Genomic DNA, 19776 nt, shown 5'->3' on the forward strand with positions numbered 1-19776 from the left:
GGCCATCTTTCCTAACTGTTGTTGTGTGATGAAGAAATAAAGCAAGGGTGAGCAGCAAGCCCACCAAAATAATATGTATAATGATTAATAGTATATGAGCCTTCTCATAGTACTCATGAAAGTCTTGGTCAAAAGAAATGAACCAAGTTTGATATCTTAATGCGATGAAGTCGCAAAATATTCAGTATATATACATATATACTTTTCAAAATCTTGGAAGTCCTCTTCCATCCATAATATACACAGAGTTCCAGTTTATAACTGTATACACAAAAAATATCGTTGCAAGGTGATCTCATATATCTAACCTTGTCTCAACGTTTTTCCGAAAATCTTTGTCATTCATAAGACAATCATTAACTAGATATAAGTTTAAAAGATGAAGTTACAAGATACCCCAAAATACTTATATCTTTACCAAATACTACTTGAACTACCCCCGTTCAAGTTATAATCAGTTTCAAAGGTTCATCACATAGATGAGACTACAAGATAAGACTTGAATAGATTCAATCTTTGAAATATCATTATAAATAATGAAGTTACGAGATACTTCATTAAGTCCTGATATATATATCCATATATATATATATATATCTCATACATTTCCTGAAAATCTCTGTCATGTAAAGTATGAACAGAGTTATAATATCCAATAAATTTTGGAAAGGAAAAGAATTTTGGCATAAACCAGATATCTTGCTGATCAGGCAAAGATACCAATAAGTAACCTTTTCTACTGTAGATGGATGAATTCCTCACCGGTCATCACCCTGGCCGCATTAGGACCTCGCGCTAGACCGTTACCCGGCCACTCACGCGTTGATGGACTGCCACCCAGCCACTTACACTTTGATAGACCGTACCCCGGCATGTCGCTTATGCCGACTCAATTAGATGGGCTTACTTCCCGAATATTGGGCAAGTAATCAATTCATTTATCAAAACAGCAACCTTGTTGCGAATATAAAATACACCATAGAGCCGGATCCCTCAGGTTTTGAACGAGTATTTAAATCCCCTTTAAAAGGAAGATCTTAAATATAAAAATGAGTTTTGGGATCCGCTCTAACTTTTAAAAATCATTTTGAAGACTCGAAAACATTTTTAAGAATGTTTGGAGTAATGCTGATTTAATAAAATAAATCAGTCCCAATATGAAAGAAATATCTGAATATTATTATTTAAATAATATTCCCATAAAGAATAATCTTTATACAAATAATTGAAGTAGAAGTTGTAAGACTTATACTTGAAATGAGTATTAAATAACCAAAGATATACTTATATGAAAGTACTATCTTTATTTGAATAATCGAAAATAAGTTTGATTATCGAAACATTATTCTTTAATAAAATAAAGAATATATCTCAGCAAATAATTGGAGTCATAGATCCTCAAATGAATATTCAAATACTATTTAATAAATAATATAAAAGAGTCATAAGCCCTCGAATGAATATTTAAAATAATATTCATTAAATAAAATAAAGTTATCGAATAAACCTTATTCGATTAATAGTTTTGAAAACTATAACCATATATTTATATAAATATATATATTATACTCGGGATCCTCGACTCCCGGTTTAGAAAATATTTCCACCTTTTGGGTCCCTATACTAAGGGTATATGCAAGTTACCGCTATCCTCTAGCATAGGTATTATCAACTGAATCAACAATTATATATGGAAAGAATATGAAACAGACATGCATATATATACCATAGCAGCATGCTTCAATATATTGCAACATTTGCTAATATAAACATCTTGCATCTATCGCAAGATAATGCATATACATATATACATCACAACAACAGTATAACGGGTAGAAAACTTGCCTGAGCGACTGGGGGTTACGAATGTCTCGGGACGAGTCTGGTAACCTATAAACAACAAGTAAGTTGGAATTAAACCAAAGTCACTTGTAAATCTATACTTTAACTAACTTAGACTCTAACGCTTGTTTTGCGCTTACTGATTCTCTTAAGTCACTCGAGTACCCTCGGCTCCACCATTTTTAATAATTTAACCTTTACGAGTTTTAAGGCGATTCCTTCGCGAGTGTCTTACCAACTGCCTAACACACTTACCATAAATGTTTCATACATTAATTAACCCTTTTTGGTCTTTAACCTATGTTTCAAATTAAGGCGAGGGGAAAAGTTTCGTTCGCGAAACGCCGTTACTTGAAACGGTCGTTTCTCCTAAACCGTGCATCGGAATCGAACGAACTACATATCAAAATGAAGCTCGTAATATGAGCTATCTAAACATGGCAGTGGTCATAATCTATCAGGGGGTTCTCGGGTCCTAATATTATGCACAAAAACAGTCCAAAGAAAATCGGACGTTACGACGGCTATGTTTACGCGATTACCAATGTTTAAACTACTCCAATTAACCACCAACCAACTCATAACCATCAATACAACAAAACTTCACCTAAACCATACCATATCAGTCCATAATCTCCAAGGTTTTCAACTCAAACAACCACAATCAAGACCTATGAACTATAATCAAGCTTCAATTACCAAACTTCCAAATCAAACCAAATTACTAATAATCACAATCCATGCTTCTCATTTCACAACACCAACCATTAAACTTACTAACAAATAAAGTAAAGGATAGGGTTTGAAGTTTATACCTTCCTTGGGAGGTGTTAAGTTGCTAGGAAGCCTTAGGGAGCCTCCTACAAGCTTGATCTTTCCAAAGAAATCAAGAACACAAAGTTAGGCTTTGAAGTTTCTAAAAGTCTGATTTAAAGAACTGTAAAAATGAGGGTCTTACCATGATTATTTGGACGAGACTTGTGAACAAGAGTTGTAGGCCATCTCAATACCTTTCCAATGAGCTATAGAACACAATATTTGAGTGAGAAATGAAGGAGATACAGCAGTTTTAGTGTTCTGGTTCTGTTTTGGCCGAGAGCATGAAGAACAATGCCTTGGTTTCTTTTTGATTTTGATGAAAATGATTTTACTTGGCTTGGTTGCTTTGTTTTTGTGTTTGATTTAGTCAATTACCTTGTTGCCCTTGAATTTGTGTGGTTCTCATTCAACCACACCTCCTTCCTTCCCATGTCATGCTTGTGTCATCCTCATGATGTCATCCTCCCCTCCTTGTCCTCTTTCTATTGGTTGGATGACATCATCCCCACTAATCCCCTTGATTAACTTCCTAATCGTTTGCCTAATGACCGCTGATCTGTTATACGGTTCGCTTAACTTTCGTTTTCGTTTATCGTTTGAGGGATCATACCCGGGATCTTATTACTTAGGTTCCCTTAACCTTTCTCAATATATTGTATTCCTTTTATGATCCTCTCTTATAATCCTTTAATTTAAATCCTTTTTATCCTGTTACCTTATATTCAATTCTTTCCGTATCTATTGGATTTCCGGGAAAAATCAAAGTGTTCGGATTTGGATTCTGACGATCTTTACATACACTTATATCCCATATAAAGTACTAATAAAATCTCAGAATATCCATATCAGAACCCCTACATAGTGTGGCATGAAAAGTTTTCTCATTCAGCAAAACCACTATTCATAAGGGTTTCAAAAATTTCCCAAAAATTGGGGTTATTACAGTCTCCCCTCCTTAAAAGGATTCTGTCCCGGAATCAGATAGAAAATGAATAGGGATACTCTCTTAGCATTGCACTTTCTAACTCTCGAGTAAATTTTCCCACATTGTTGTTCTACCATCAAACTCTTACTAGTTTGATAACCCTTCTCCTAAGCCCTCGTTCCCTTTTACTCTATACCCTTCCTGGTTGCTCCATATAGGTTACGTCTGGTTGCATGTCTATGCGCTCATATGCCCCTATTTGTCTGGCATCCGAATTACACTTCCTTAACATTGATACGTGGAACACGTTATGAACTTGCTACAGGTTCGGGGGTAGGGCTAGCTCATATACTAACTTCCCAAACGTCTTAATATATCCAAGGGTCCAACAAATTGTAGACTTAGCTTTCCTTTCTTTCCGAACCTCATCAATCCTTTTCAAGGGTTTCCAAGGGGATACCTATAACATTACTAGGCCCCCTATTTCATACTCTTTGTCCTTTTTGAGTCAAATCAGCATACCTCTTATGTCCATCTTGGGTTACTACCAGCCGTCCTCTGATTAGATCTATCATATCCTTGGTCCTTTAGACCACTGCTGGTCCGAGCATCTTGCACTCTACAACTTCATCCTAACATAAGGGAGATCGATATTGTCTTCCCTCAAGGATCTCATAAGGCGATATCTCAATACTGATATATGATCTATTGTCGTACGAAAACTCAATCCGTGTTAAGTGATCATTCCAATTTTTTTCAAGTCTATTGCACAGACTCTCATTATAGCTTTTAGCATTAGAGCTTTTGCTTCTCAATACCCATTCTTTTCCAGTTCGTAATCGCTACTACCTTCCGTTCCTAATATTATACTGGTTATACTTTTGCTCGTTAGCGTTCTATAACCTTTTAATAACCACGTCAACCTTAGTATCACGAATGTGTTTCCATTCCGAATACTACCACAACTTTATTACTCCTTTTTCAGCTGTTTCTATTTCCCAAAGTTTGATCAATCATATAGAAGTAAAGGAATTTGTTGAGAGATCACTATGATCATGAACACTTGTTATCTCGCATAGTTAGTACAGAAGGTGGCCAGCCTTTAGTACTTGACAAGCAATTAAACAATAGTTGGTATCCTACTAGGCTTCTATCACACAGATAGACAGTCATTCGGCAATACCTCCCCTTCTGGAAGGGTTGTTCTTCTCAAATTACATGAAATGAAAAGAAGAGAAAAGAACGAACTGAAGAGAATTGTATATATATATAAAAATATACTGCCACAAAATATCTGGCTTGGAACCTACCTCTGAACTATAGAGGTTTGTCATAGGAGAACAAAACATATATGTATTTATATCAACATCAAGTATTATAGCATCCTATTTCACATGCCTAAATATTTCTATTCCGTTCATCATTCTATGGACCCATGCTCTTCCTCGAGCTTATACACAATCACCTTTGAAACTCCCTCGACATCGAAAATCGAATCTGGGATCTCATTCTATACATCATCGCTACTAGAATTCTATGCTTGCACCGCAACCTTCCTCGTATAATAATACGACTCTCTATTGATAAGAAAGAATAATAATTCACTAGGTAGATACTCTACTTAATTAGTCTATCAATGATAACTTATACACTACCACGACCCGATTAGTGGTACTCAATCTCAACACCCATTCCAATACAACTCTCACGGTTGTAATCAGCTCATTACTCGCAGAATCATTGCTGCCTTACTATGGTCCACCACTGACCTACTGTCGTCATTCACTTTTCCATAAAATCTTAATATCTAACCATACGGAGTCCATACATCTCGTATCTAATTCTCCTAAGGAGTTAACATAACCACCAATCACAATTCATGAAGAACACTCCAAACTCTGACGTACTTTCATGACATGAAGTAGATAAAATTGCAGAAGAGTTTCAATCAAAGCAACGATAGCAGGTTAATACCATTCTTAGTCATATGCCTTAAATAGAAGACTTAACTCAAAGGTTCGTTTAGTCCTTTTTGAAACATGGTCCTGGATTATTCTCAAGATAGTACCTCCTAAGATAGATAGCCCGTTCCTGGCGATTACACGAATTAAACCTTTACCAACTACTATTACGGTTGGGTATTGCACATTCATCAGAAGGAATGTCAATCTTCCAAACCATAATTCAACCTTCACATTTTTAACCATCATCACTGTTTTCTTTTGGCACACGCGCCTATAATTATCCACTTACCTTTAAAGTGTCGGCCACCTCTTTGGCCTTTCCTGATAGTAAAATTTCCTTACAGTCAATGTCATTTTAACCACCTCCAAATAAATTTTCTACCTTATTTCCGATCACTGCTTGAGTGAAGATGTTTTCCTTAAAATCAGATGGGAAAGAAAAGAAAAAAAAATATCACCATTTTTCCATAAGTTATTGCCTCAATCTTTAGAGGCTAATCACTGTCAAGACTGACTCTCAATCATACTTAGAACATTTTTTATCTTAAGTCCTAATTGCCCTGAACAATTTTGACCATTACTGGTTCGATCCATACTTTCTCGTGGTTTAACACGTGCCCCACTTGGCATCATTATAATTATGTCATATTTCCTTTATCAACATTTTTATTCTTGAGAATTTCGAATATTTCCTTTCTCCTTGTAAAACCTCTAAGGTTATCCTTCAATCGTTCCTCCTGTATTCCCTATATACAGGGCATATCAAAATACCATTTACTAATACTAGAACCATTGTCTATATACTTCTGAAAAATTTCTCCACTGATCCTTAAAGGTTATTATTACCTTAATCCTTTCCAATTCATACTGTCAAAACTCATACTATCCCTATTAAGGGTGAAATGCCAACCTTTATGCATTCCCCTAGGATTCGTTTTAAGTTACCGATGTTCTATCCTTAATTCCACCTTTAAAAAGGTACAAGCATCCTTCCATGGATAAATAAAGTCATATATCCCTGATAAGGGTATCTTATTCAATCATTTCCACCTCGATAGTCTATACCGAATTTCACAATAGCATCCTTATTCAAGTTAAGGTCAATCCACATGGCCTCCAAAAGATAAAAATGGTTATCCGCTTTTCTTTCCTGATTTGGTAATGATCACATGGATGATCTGGAAGATATTGGTCGTGTTCAACGTGAACTTCTTCTTAATAAATCCTTATTTACTTTTGTTGTTTATCTCAACAGTCATCTCAATGTTGGGATATCTTTCATACCTGGCGTCTCCCTTCCTGGGTATCAAGCCACCGGTCTTACACTTCACATTCTTGAAGGTCACTTCCTTCATCCAATTTTCTTAATTTCTTACTTTCTTGTCTCCTCAGTCTATCCGCGTCTCATTATTTATCCTTCGAACTATCTCAAGGTTTCTTCGAATCCTCCCAACTTACAGGGGATAATATATATGTATCTCTTATACCTTCAACCATCAATTTAACTCATGGTATATCACCCTCATCCTGACGATTACATACTTTTCTATGTCTATTGCTACGAGTCTTTAGGGTTTCCTCATACCCAACTCCCTTATCATTCCTCAAACTCTATTGCCTTTATATTCCTTTCCACTTCAGTTTCTTTTTATTTTCCTTTCTCTTATCATTATTTCATGGACCAACACAACATAAACATTGATTTCATACATCCCGTCATTCTGGATTCGTGTCCTCAGAACGAATCTTGATAACTTTTATAACTTAGATTCATAATTCATCATACTCGTCTGCCTTTGTTCTGTCTCTAAAGCTTTTACACTATCTCCATAACCTTGGGAAGTACTTTCCTAAAACAATTGACTGAACTTAAATCAGTTTATTATAACCTCTGGCTCCGTGCCTTTCTTGGTCTTTCACCAGCGGGTGGCCTCTCTCTTAGGAGGGTAAGTGACAAAAACAGTCCTTTGTGGTTCGTCAATCATTTAGAATCTCAAATGATTCCTCTATTTCCTTTAGCCAGGCTCTTGCCTCGGCTGGGTCAGCTTGTTCCATGGAACTCTGAGAGCTTAGCAACTTAAAGGTCCTGAAAGAATTTCTCACCGTACTGTCTCCTCAGGGTGGTGGTTGGGGATAATAGTCTAAGTTCTCTTTAGACAGGTCCATGAATTGCCGTATAGGGGTACCATCTCGGGTCTCCTTTCCTTACTCGACTTTTTATTTCCTTAGTATGAAATGTTTCATCCTACTCCCCATAATTGGGGTCATCTTTTAATTTAAAATCCTCATTTTCCACTCCATTATGTCATGGGTTCCTTCTATCTTGATGGCGACCTCCCTGACTATCACGTTCAGGGTTTGCTCTAAATCTTATTCCTCAAACTAGCTTTCATCTAAGATCTCATCTTTAAGCTCTTGAACATTTGGAACCCAAATTCTGTAGGAATACCTCATTATTCCCTTCTCATCTTTCTCGGTATTAACCTCTTATCTATTTGTTGGCTCTCTGCCTTCATTCATAACTTTTTCTGGCACAATATGATCTTTTCCAATAATTCGGGCTGTATTGCTATCTCAAACAGCTTTTCGGTACCGGCTCCGGTTACCTTCACTACTATTTCCATTTTCTCAAAATCTCTTATAAACTCTCCAAAAGACATTATCATCTTGAGTCTCTCCTTTTTACTAAGGGCATCAGCCACCATATTGGCTTTCCCTGAATGATAAAGAATCTCCCAATCATAATTCTTGATTAGCTCTAACCGCCTCCTCTGGCGTATGTTGAGCTCTTTCTACGTAAGAATGTACTAGAGCACTTATGGCTTAGGTAATTCTCGCACTTCTCTCCATACAAGTAGTGCCTCCAATCTTTAGGGTAAAACTATTGCCACGAGCCTAAGCTCATGGGCGGGGATATCGAATTTCATATTACCTTAATTGTCTTGACGCAGACGCGATTATCTTGCTGTGTTAAGAAGCACCCTAATTCCTTATGCGAAGCGTCACTTACAAATCACAAAATCTCCTTTTTCCATCCGGCAACGCCAGCATAGGGGCCATCACCAACCTCTGCTTCAGTTCTTGAAAGCTGTTCTTGCATTTCTCTGTCCATTCGAACTTCTCAGTCTTACGAGTAAGCCGCGTTAAAGGGGCTACTATCTTTACAACTTGAACGAACCTCCGGTAGTGACCGGCCAATCCTACCTCTGGTAGTTGCCCTAACCATGGTCATCAATTCCTCAGTGGTCCTTTATTCATTCTTGTCAGGATCCTCCATGGGATCCTCCTCAGCAACTATCCCTTCTAGGACAACATCCTCAACCGCTACATCCTCAATATAACCATCATCCGGTCCCGCGTTAGGACGCTCTATCGGATCCATAATCTGATCCCCAATAAATAATAAAACATCATCGCATTGATGTTCCTCAACTTCAGGGTTCGGAGTCCCGCTACCATATACGATAACAAACTACGCTTCTATCGCTACATTTATAAGGGTTCCCATAAGGGTTTTAATTGTCAGTACTACGTTAGGTAGTCCGACTATGAACTTGGCAAGAGTTCTTATTATCTTAGTGAACTTATTATCTTAACGTCCCATCATCTCTGAGGTTTATAACGCTTAGCTCTGATACCATTTCTGTAACACCCCCAGATCCGGGGTCGGGGATCCGGGTCGTCACGGTCTTTCTTTCCACAATATCACTTCACTTAATTAATAATAAATAACCTTATGCTGTGACCCCACACTAACACACACCACAACCCGTTATAGTCTCAGAGATGAAATTTAAATAAGTACAAGTCTTTGAATCCACAATTTAAAAGTTATTACAACCCAAAATGATTACTTGATAAATTTACAGTTAATTGCCATTATCTGCCACAAGTTATAATTATACATAATTGATTCTCAAAAGTAGATGGTCTGATCTACAATAGATCTACCTCTGCAGCTATAGCAGCTACAACATCAACGGGAAGACGCGGGACGCTTCCCACGCGCTTGCGCTGGGTCTGCTGGAGTCTGGCCATCTTTCCTAACTGTTGTTGTGTGATGAAGAAATAAAGCAAGGGTGAGCAGCAAGCCCACCAAAATAATATGTATAATGATTAATAGTATATGAGCCTTCTCATAGTACTCATGAAAGTCTTGGTCAAAAGAAATGAACCAAGTTTGATATCTTAATGCGATGAAGTCGCAAAATATTCAGTATATATACATATATACTTTTCAAAATCTTGGAAGTCCTCTTCCATCCATAATATACACAGAGTTCCAGTTTATAACTGTATACACAAAAAATATCGTTGCAAGGTGATCTCATATATCTAACCTTGTCTCAACGTTTTTCCGAAAATCTTTGTCATTCATAAGACAATCATTAACTAGATATAAGTTTAAAAGATGAAGTTACAAGATACCCCAAAATACTTATATCTTTACCAAATACTACTTGAACTACCCCCGTTCAAGTTATAATCAGTTTCAAAGGTTCATCACATAGATGAGACTACAAGATAAGACTTGAATAGATTCAATCTTTGAAATATCATTATAAATAATGAAGTTACGAGATACTTCATTAAGTCCTGATATATATATCCATATATATATATATATCTCATACATTTCCTGAAAATCTCTGTCATGTAAAGTATGAACAGAGTTATAATATCCAATGAATTTTGGAAAGGAAAAGAATTTTGGCATAAACCAGATATCTTGCTGATCAGGCAAAGATACCAATAAGTAACCTTTTCTACTGTAGATGGATGAATTCCTCACCGGTCATCACCCTGGCCGCATTAGGACCTCGCGCTAGACCGTTACCCGGCCACTCACTCGTTGATGGACTGCCACCCAGCCACTTACACTTTGATAGACCGTACCCCGGCCTGTCACTTATGCCGACTCAATTAGATGGGCTTACTTCCCGAACATTGGGCAAGTAATCAATTCATTTATCAAAACAGCAACCTTGTTGCGAATATAAAATACACCATAGAGCCGGATCCCTCAGGTTTTGAACGAGTATTTAAATCCCCTTTAAAAGGAAGATCTTAAATATAAAAATGAGTTTTGGGATCCGCTCTAACTTTTAAAAATCATTTTGAAGACTCGAAAACATTTTTAAGAATGTTTGGAGTAATGCTGATTTAATAAAATAAATCAGTCCCAATATGAAAGAAATATCTGAATATTATTATTTAAATAATATTCCCATAAAGAATAATCTTTATACAAATAATTGAAGTAGAAGTTGTAAGACTTATACTTGAAATGAGTATTAAATAACCAAAGATATACTTATATGAAAGTACTATCTTTATTTGAATAATCGAAAATAAGTTTGATTATCGAAATATTATTCTTTAATAAAATAAAGAATATATCTCAGCAAATAATCGGAGTCATAGATCCTCAAATGAATATTCAAATACTATTCAATAAATAATATAAAAGAGTCATAAGCCCTCGAATGAATATTCAAAATAATATTCATTAAATAAAATAAAGTTATCGAATAAACCTTATTCGATTAATAGTTTTGAAAACTATAACCATATATTTATATAAATATATATATTATACTCGGGATCCTCGACTCCCGGTTTAGAAAATATTTCCACCTTTTGGGTCCCTATACTAAGGGTATATGCAAGTTACCGCTATCCTCTAGCATAGGTATTATCAACTGAATCAACAATTATATATGGAAAGAATATGAAACAGGCATGCATATATATACCATAGCAGCATGCTTCAATATATTGCAACATTTGCTAATATAAACATCATGCATCTATCGCAAGATAATGCATATACATATATACATCACAACAACAGTATAACGGGTAGAAAACTTGCCTGAGCGACTGGGGGTTACGAATGGCTCGGGACGAGTCTGGTAACCTATAAACAACAAGTAAGTTGGAATTAAACCAAAGTCACTTGTAAATCTATACTTTAACTAACTTAGACTCTAACGCTTGTTTTGCGCTTACTGATTCTCTTAAGTCACTCGAGTACCCTCGGCTCCACCATTTTTAATAATTTAACCTTTACGAGTTTTAAGGCGATTCCTTCGCGAGTGTCTTACCAACTGCCTAACACACTTACCATAAATGTTTCATACATTAATTAACCCTTTTTGGTCTTTAACCTATGTTTCAAATTAAGGCGAGGGGAAAAGTTTCGTTCGCGAAACGCCGTTACTTGAAACAGTCGTTTCTCCTAAACCGTGCATCGGAATCGAACGAACTACATATCAAAACGAAGCTCGTAATATGAGCTATCTAAACATGGCAGTGGTCATAATCTATCATGGGGTTCTCGGGTCCTAATATTATGCACAAAAACAGTCCAAAGAAAATCGGACGTTACGACGGCTATGTTTACGCGATTACCAATGTTTAAACTACTCCAATTAACCACCAACCAACTCATAACCATCAATACAACAAAACTTCACCTAAACCATACCATATCAGTCCATAATCTCCAAGGTTTTCAACTCAAACAACCACAATCAAGACCTATGAACTATAATCAAGCTTCAATTACCAAAACACTTCCAAATCAAACCAAATTACTAATAATCACAATCCATGCTTCTCATTTCACAACACCAACCATTAAACTTACTAACAAATAAAGTAAAGGATAGGGTTTGAAGTTTATACCTTCCTTGGGAGGTGTTAAGTTGCTAGGAAGCCTTAGGGAGCCTCCTACAAGCTTGATCTTTCCAAAGAAATCAAGAACACAAAGTTAGGCTTTGAAGTTTCTAAAAGTCTGATTTAAAGAACTGTAAAAATGAGGGTCTTACCATGATTATTTGGACGAGACTTGTGAACAAGAGTTGTAGGCCATCTCAATACCTTTCCAATGAGCTATAGAACACAATATTTGAGTGAGAAATGAAGGAGATACAGCAGTTTTAGTGTTCTGGTTCTGTTTTGGCCGAGAGCATGAAGAACAATGCCTTGGTTTCTTTTTGATTTTGATGAAAATGATTTTACTTGGCTTGGTTGCTTTGTTTTTGTGTTTGATTTAGTCAATTACCTTGTTGCCCTTGAATTTGTGTGGTTCTCATTCAACCACACCTCCTTCCTTCCCATGTCATGCTTGTGTCATCCTCATGATGTCATCCTCCCCTCCTTGTCCTCTTTCTATTGGTTGGATGACATCATCCCCACTAATCCCCTTGATTAACTTCCTAATCGTTTGCCTAATGACCGCTGATCTGTTATACGGTTCGCTTAACTTTCGTTTTCGTTTATCGTTTGAGGGATCATACCCGGGATCTTATTACTTAGGTTCCCTTAACCTTTCTCAATATATTGTATTCCTTTTATGATCCTCTCTTATAATCCTTTAATTTAAATCCTTTTTATCATGTTACCTTATATTCAATTCTTTCCGTATCTATTGGATTTCCGGGAAAAATCAAAGTGTTCGGATTTGGATTCTGACGATCTTTACATACACTTATATCCCATATAAAGTACTAATAAAATCTCAGAATATCCATATCAGAACCCCTACATAGTGTGGCATGAAAAGTTTTCTCATTCAGCAAAAACACTATTCATAAGGGTTTCAAAAATTTCCCAAAAATTGGGGTTATTACAATAAACATCAAGTTGAAAGGTAACAAGCTCTGGTATGCTAAAACGAGAAATTAAGTTACCTGCAAACTTGAATGTTACATATTCAAATTCCGCACCTTAAGCTATTACTTTAACTTTTGTAAAACAGGAAGCTCAAGTTGAGTTATCAAACAAAGAGAACAGAGAAAATACAATGGAGAACATTGCACCAGAAAATCTGAATAACAAGGAAGGCTAATTTAAAGTTGTAGTCTTATTTATGGACTCCCCTTGATGACTATCCATAACAAACTTATGCTATTGTCTCGTACCACCATAAATAGTCCTCGTACATGATAAGGACTCGTGCATTTACACTAAAAACTCTAGTTTTACGCGCACCATCATATCATATTATATGTGAGCATCTGCTCCCACTGATGAGAAACTAGGGGTGAGCAAAACCGAACCGAAACCGAAAAACCGAACCGAACCGTATAATTTCGGTTCGGTTTGGTTTGATTTTTTTCAAAAATTTCGGTTAATTCGGTTTTTCGGTTTTAACCGAAATAATATTGGTTCGGTTCGGTTAATCTAAAAATTAATTCGGTTTAACCGAAATAACCGAAATTTAAATATATATTTTTTTGAATTATATTTTATTTATATATATATAATACAATATACTCCCTCTGTCCCTCCCATTTGTTTACACTTTCCTTTTTGGGATGTCCCTTCCAATTGTTTACATTTCAAAATTTTCCAAAAATAGTAAAGTTTTTATAATTTTTAAATTAACTACATCCACTACTTTCCTCCACTATACCCACTTTATACATATAATATTAATCGGTCCCACTACTTTACTCACTTTTTCAACTTTTCTCCACTACTTTATCATTTTTCTTAAACTCCGCGCCCCACCCAAATGTAAACATTTGGGAGGGACGGAGGGAGTAGTAAATATAAATAAAAAAATATACGGTATGTATCTTCAATTGGTGAATGTATATATTTTCAATTTTTTACATATATAATATAATATAATATGTATTCTTTTAACATTTTAAATAATTTTTTGTTTTTATTTTAAATTATTTGGACAAAATTTCAAATATTTCGGTTTTCAGAAACCGAACCGAATTAACCGAAATAATTCGGTTCGGTTTTCGGTTCGGTTTGTGCATAAGTTTGGTTCGGTTCGGTTCGGTTAGGAAAAAATTATCATTTTGGTTTTCGGTTAGTTCGGTTCGGTTTCTGACCGAACCGACCGAATGCTCAGCCCTATGAGAAACTGAAAATGTACATTAGTTATAACAAGATACTTGTAATAAAATAGGCTAGTTGAAGCAATTTCATATATATAAGTATATATATTAAATATAAATATTAACATGTATATGTGTTACCTGATAATATAAGTAACGTGACACATCTCATTTGTCTCGTAGACAACTATCGAAAACCTTCTCAAAGATGCCTTCATCTCTTCAGCTCCAAAAGATCCACAACACACAAGACTTGCATAAACCATCTCACACTACACGTTCTCGGTCCTAACCAGTGCAGCTCCGCGGTGATCCAGATGATCTCAGCCTCAGTCTCCACCGTGTGGTCTCTTGTCAGGAGTTTCAACAACCCGCAAACCTACAAACACTTCCTCAAGAGCTGCCAGATCATTGTCGGTGATGGTAGCGTTGGATCACTAAGAGAAGTCTATGTTGTGTCAGGTTTACCAGCGGATTCTAGTAGAGAACGTCTCGATATTCTAGACGATGAAAGGCATGTGATGAGTTTTAGCATAGTAGGTGGAAATCATAGGTTGAATAATTACCGGTCGGTGACAACTATGCATGCTAAAAATGAAGGGAATGAGTATGTGATCAACGCATGTGTGCTTTTCCGTTTTTTAGTTAGATTGTGTTTAGATAGATTTTTTGGTTTCTTGATTTTGCTTTGTCTGCTGCCTTAGTGTTACGGTAGATCTGTACATGTTTGTAGTTATGTTGATCAATTCATATTTATCTATCAACTTTTTCATATAGAGAGAGGTTTACACTTAAATGAAAATCAAAATCATAAACTCATGTAATACAATTGACAGGAGCCCAATGGAATTTTACTCAAGAAACTGGTAGAATTAATTATAAATATAAAAAAATACAAGTATACAACAACTGTATTGAGCCATCAACCAAGAAACTTGCTCCTCCTGTGTTAAAAGCAGAAGAACATATTTTTCATGACCCTGTTTAATTGTTTTTTTGATCAAAAAAATACCACTAATTCGAAAGAAAACAAACCCCAATGCGGGTAACAATTGTACTGAATTATAACCGAAAAAAGTAGGCAGTGTCCCTATTTAAAGGCCGGTAACTTAAGTAATGTCTATTAGCACACCGGAAAATCTGCAGGGGGTGCTCTAGAGATTCTAATTCCCCAACTCCATTGTCAACAACAAAATGGCTAAACCCCAAGTGATGTGAACTTCCAAGTGACAATGCATTATCCAAACTCCTGTCATCATACAAAACAATTAATTCGTTAGAATGTTGAACCCTTTCTTTTTTATTTTTTGTAAGTCAATGTTTAGTAATTTTACCAGGATTGTCAGCAACAAATCTAATGACAGCCCATCCGCTGACCGGTAGACTAACTGTATTACGAAGTGGTGGATCAACCAGGTTGAATTTAGATGTATCAGTTTTAGGATTGAAGTTTCCGAATCCCTCTGCAATTATGTAAAAGTCGTATCCATGGAGATGAATATGGTGGTTTTCTGCTGTGAATATACTTGTGCCTTGTAACACTACTTGCACATTTGATCCATACTTCAGCCTGTATAGTTTATGTTAGAGAATGGCCCTTTTCAGGATCTTATATTATTCTAAAAGTTTAGTCCCCCTTGTTGGTTGCCATAACCAACGGCTAACATTACTGGTGTAATCAAATTTCACTGGGGGAGCTGCTGGAAAATCAGTAGTAAAAACTCCTGGAATCTCTTGATGATGTGCTTGTAATAATGAGAAGTTTGATGGTAGTACAAATGATACATTGTTCATACTAGCTGTGAAGCGAGTCCGGTTTGGAGCTTGGCATGTGTTAGCGTTGGCACCTGAGGGGCATCTGTTTAGGCCTAAACCAACTGTAAAGAAAAGGCTTTCATATATGTCTGTTGGTACTTCAACTTTTCTGGGGCTTCTGAAGCTGGTAGAGAATCTTGTTGCTGTGGCGGTGTCATTAAATGCGGGCAGAGAAGGTAAGACAGGCTTGATAGAGGTTTCTTTGGCTGGGCAAGGTGCACTTTTGTATTCAAGAATGGCTGTGGTGGTAGTGTTGTCAAAAGGTGCATTTTGGGCACTAGCATAAGCACGTGCTGCTATGTAGTAGCGAGAAGGTGTTTGATCAGCATTTATTAACACATCGGTTGTCTGACCTGGTCCGAGCATGAGTGTATTGGTGGTGAAGGGTTTAACATAGGAGGCGTTAGCACCAACAACAGTCATCTTGTGGTTAGCTATGGCGAAGAAGAGTTGTTGGTTTAGCGCTGAGTTGACGACTCGTAGAAGGTTAGTTTCTCCTGAATCCACTGGAACAATCACAGTTTCTGTGGAAAAGCAAAACAGGGCAGCCAGTAGAGCTGTTGTATGACTTTCATTAGCAAATTGATATTAGTTGGCTTTAGCCAACTGACTTAAGTTGTGATCGACTTTTAAGCCATAATTAATTTATTGCTAGAAGAAAAACATGTTTGACATAAAAGACTACCAGTATATTTACTTCAAAAATTACAAGGTACTTATTTTGTTATACCAACTGTAACAACCCAAATCCGGGGTCAAGATTTGGTGTCACTAAACAATCATTACATAAAATAAAGAAATAAATAAATAACCCCTTGAATCCAGATCATTTACAGGTTATGGTATGAAACAAGAATCTAATCTTCTATAACTTACAACAACTAATATACAATTGTAAATACCTTTGAACTAACGCTCGAATCATATTCTTCTGACTTCTTCAACCTCTCGCAGCGGAGATTTCTCGAACTTCTGCTGTTTATCTAAGCTATTCATTTTTATCCTTATCTGTTTCTGGCAGAAATAAGAATTGACAAAGCAAGAGTGAGCCAAAAATGCCCAGCAAGTATATATCTTGAGTTTCAAACATTAATATCAAAAGAAAACTTCCGGAAAACATCTCAAAACAAGTTTACACAATTCGATTTAATTTAAGTGAGTGAGTGAATAAATATTGGCTGTCATCAGCCTTTAACTAAAATCCAAAAATGCCAAGCGATTTCCCGATTCATCTCCTGAATCAGGGTTTTGTCCGGTTTTGGAATCATAAAATCATTCGAGAGAGAATGCCGTTAATGGCGATCAACAACAAATTGGACTGGACACTAGAAACCAACATATGCACTATAACCTGCTGATCAGTCAGGATACAGTGCGGATCTATACCCAACTGCATAGACCCAACCAACATATGGGGCACCCAGGCAACTATGGTCTATTAATCAATGGTCTGGGTAAAACCCAGCCCGTATAGTAACCATCTAGCCCGTAGAGTATTTTGATATCAAATCATTTTTAATTTCAAAACATCCCAAATTAGGGTTCGCAAATAACCCGAACGAATGGTTATTTGCTCAAGAGAGCAATCGTATTATAGGAACAATAATGAAAAGAACTGGCATAATATGAGTAATTGCAGCGAAACATAAAACAGTTAACTATTCTGAACTTAGAATAGGAGCGAATAAATATTTGTAGTATTTAAGGAGAAAGGTTAGGAATACTTGTCTCAATTGAGAATCCCTCTGATCTTTAACTAGTTGCCATATCACTCAGTCATGTCACCTCTGTACTACCTTTGACGAGCTACTTGACCTTTCTTATCATTTACCTTCTTAGGTTATCTTTATTCCGAATCCACTCATTTCAGTATTACACGCAATCAGGCTTTACTTCTACCATCTCTATCTGGCTTTGAACGTCTCATACTATATGCATCTATCACAAATAATACTATTCAATGAACTGACAATATATAATTGACTAGTCTATACACTTATCCCTATCGTCTACCCGTCCGATAATAATATATATAAGAATCACATCTCATTCAGATAACATTCAAAAGACATGCTGACTCATTATTTGCATAATACGTACACATAGGGCAGGTAATCATATTTTCCAGATAACACATAATCACGTAATTCATGTAGCACATAAGTTGAATCGTCAAAAGATAGGTCTCGATATGTTTAGAGTTGAAATAGGGTCAAAAAGAATATTTTATCAATCAATTATTGACTCGGAATGATCCCTACAACAAACGTCATTTAGATACGAAGGAATTTAGGTCTCTAAATTATTTTTAATAGAAGCAAAATATTTTTCTGAGTCTAGAGGCGTTCGTTTCGTATCAAGCGGACGAACGGTTGACATATTATGAATTTTCGAACATTTTTCGGAATTAAAACGGTCTCTAAATCATTTAATAATTAAATAATAGGGTTCGAATACCTAAATATGACTTTAAAATGATTTTATAATAATTATCGAGCCTTTGAAAATAATTTAAAATAATATTTTAAAGTTCAAAACTATTTTCAGATTTTTAAATCCAAAAGAATTAATTAAAGCTAATTAATTAATCAATTAAAATTAATTAATAACTAATTAAATCAATTAATCAATTAATAATTAATAATTAAATTAATTGATTAATCAAATAATTATTTAGCACTTAAAATTAATTAATTAAATAATTAATATTTAATTTCGAATTTAAAATAAATTTTTAAAATAAAAAATATTGATTTTTGATAATTTAAAAATAATTATAAATAGTTCTTGAAAATAAACTATAACTGAATATCGTTTTTGAAAATAACTAAAACTAAAATCAAGTTTTTGTAAAAATTTAAAACAGAAATACTAATTTTGCAAGGTAGGGAAAGTTCAGGGGCTAAAGGGTAATTTCGCCACCGTCACCTTCCCCACCCCGTCGGCTCCGGCAGCGGCAGCCATTAACGCTGCCACCGAGCTCGCCGGAAAACGCTATGTGTGCCCAGAAATCAACCATATTAACATCACATGATCTCCTTGCTGTCAGGAATTCAATTAAGCCACTAGTATGATCAAACAAGCACGGAGTCGACGGGAAAATCCGTCCAAACATTCCGACGCCGCCGGTTGTTCGTTTTCCGACCAACGCCTTCCATGTATCGTCTGCTAATTTCATCGATACCGTTCGATTCGTCTCTTCACGATCTATATATTTATACAACCAATTTCATATAATAACCCCAAACAAAGAAATACCCAATTTCCAATTAAGAACATTCAAAGTTCAAAACCCTAATTTCATAACCCGAAAATCAAACTCAAATTTAACCGTGTTATTGAACTCAGTTTTTGACATATAATATACCAAATTGACCAGAAAAATATTATCTACACGATGGAAGCATCAAATCACATCAACAACATCAAGAACAAATTTTCCTATTTTAATTCTTAAATAATTCGAATACAAATAAATAAATAAGAAAATTACCATGATTTTTGGGCAGAAACTGATGATTGATTCAGAAAGAAGATTTCGGGAGCT

At 35.7% G+C, this 19776-nt stretch overlaps 1 pseudogene; it reads right to left on the bottom strand.

Annotated features, from left to right (window-relative positions):
- Positions 1 to 15537: 15537 nt before the first annotated feature.
- LOC141686528 (laccase-5-like) lies at positions 15538 to 19407 on the bottom strand (annotated as a pseudogene).
- Between the last annotated feature and the right edge of the window lie 369 nt (positions 19408 to 19776).

Source organism: Apium graveolens, chromosome 9 (assembly GCF_009905375.1).
Source record: "Apium graveolens cultivar Ventura chromosome 9, ASM990537v1, whole genome shotgun sequence".
NCBI lineage: Eukaryota > Viridiplantae > Streptophyta > Magnoliopsida > Apiales > Apiaceae > Apium > Apium graveolens.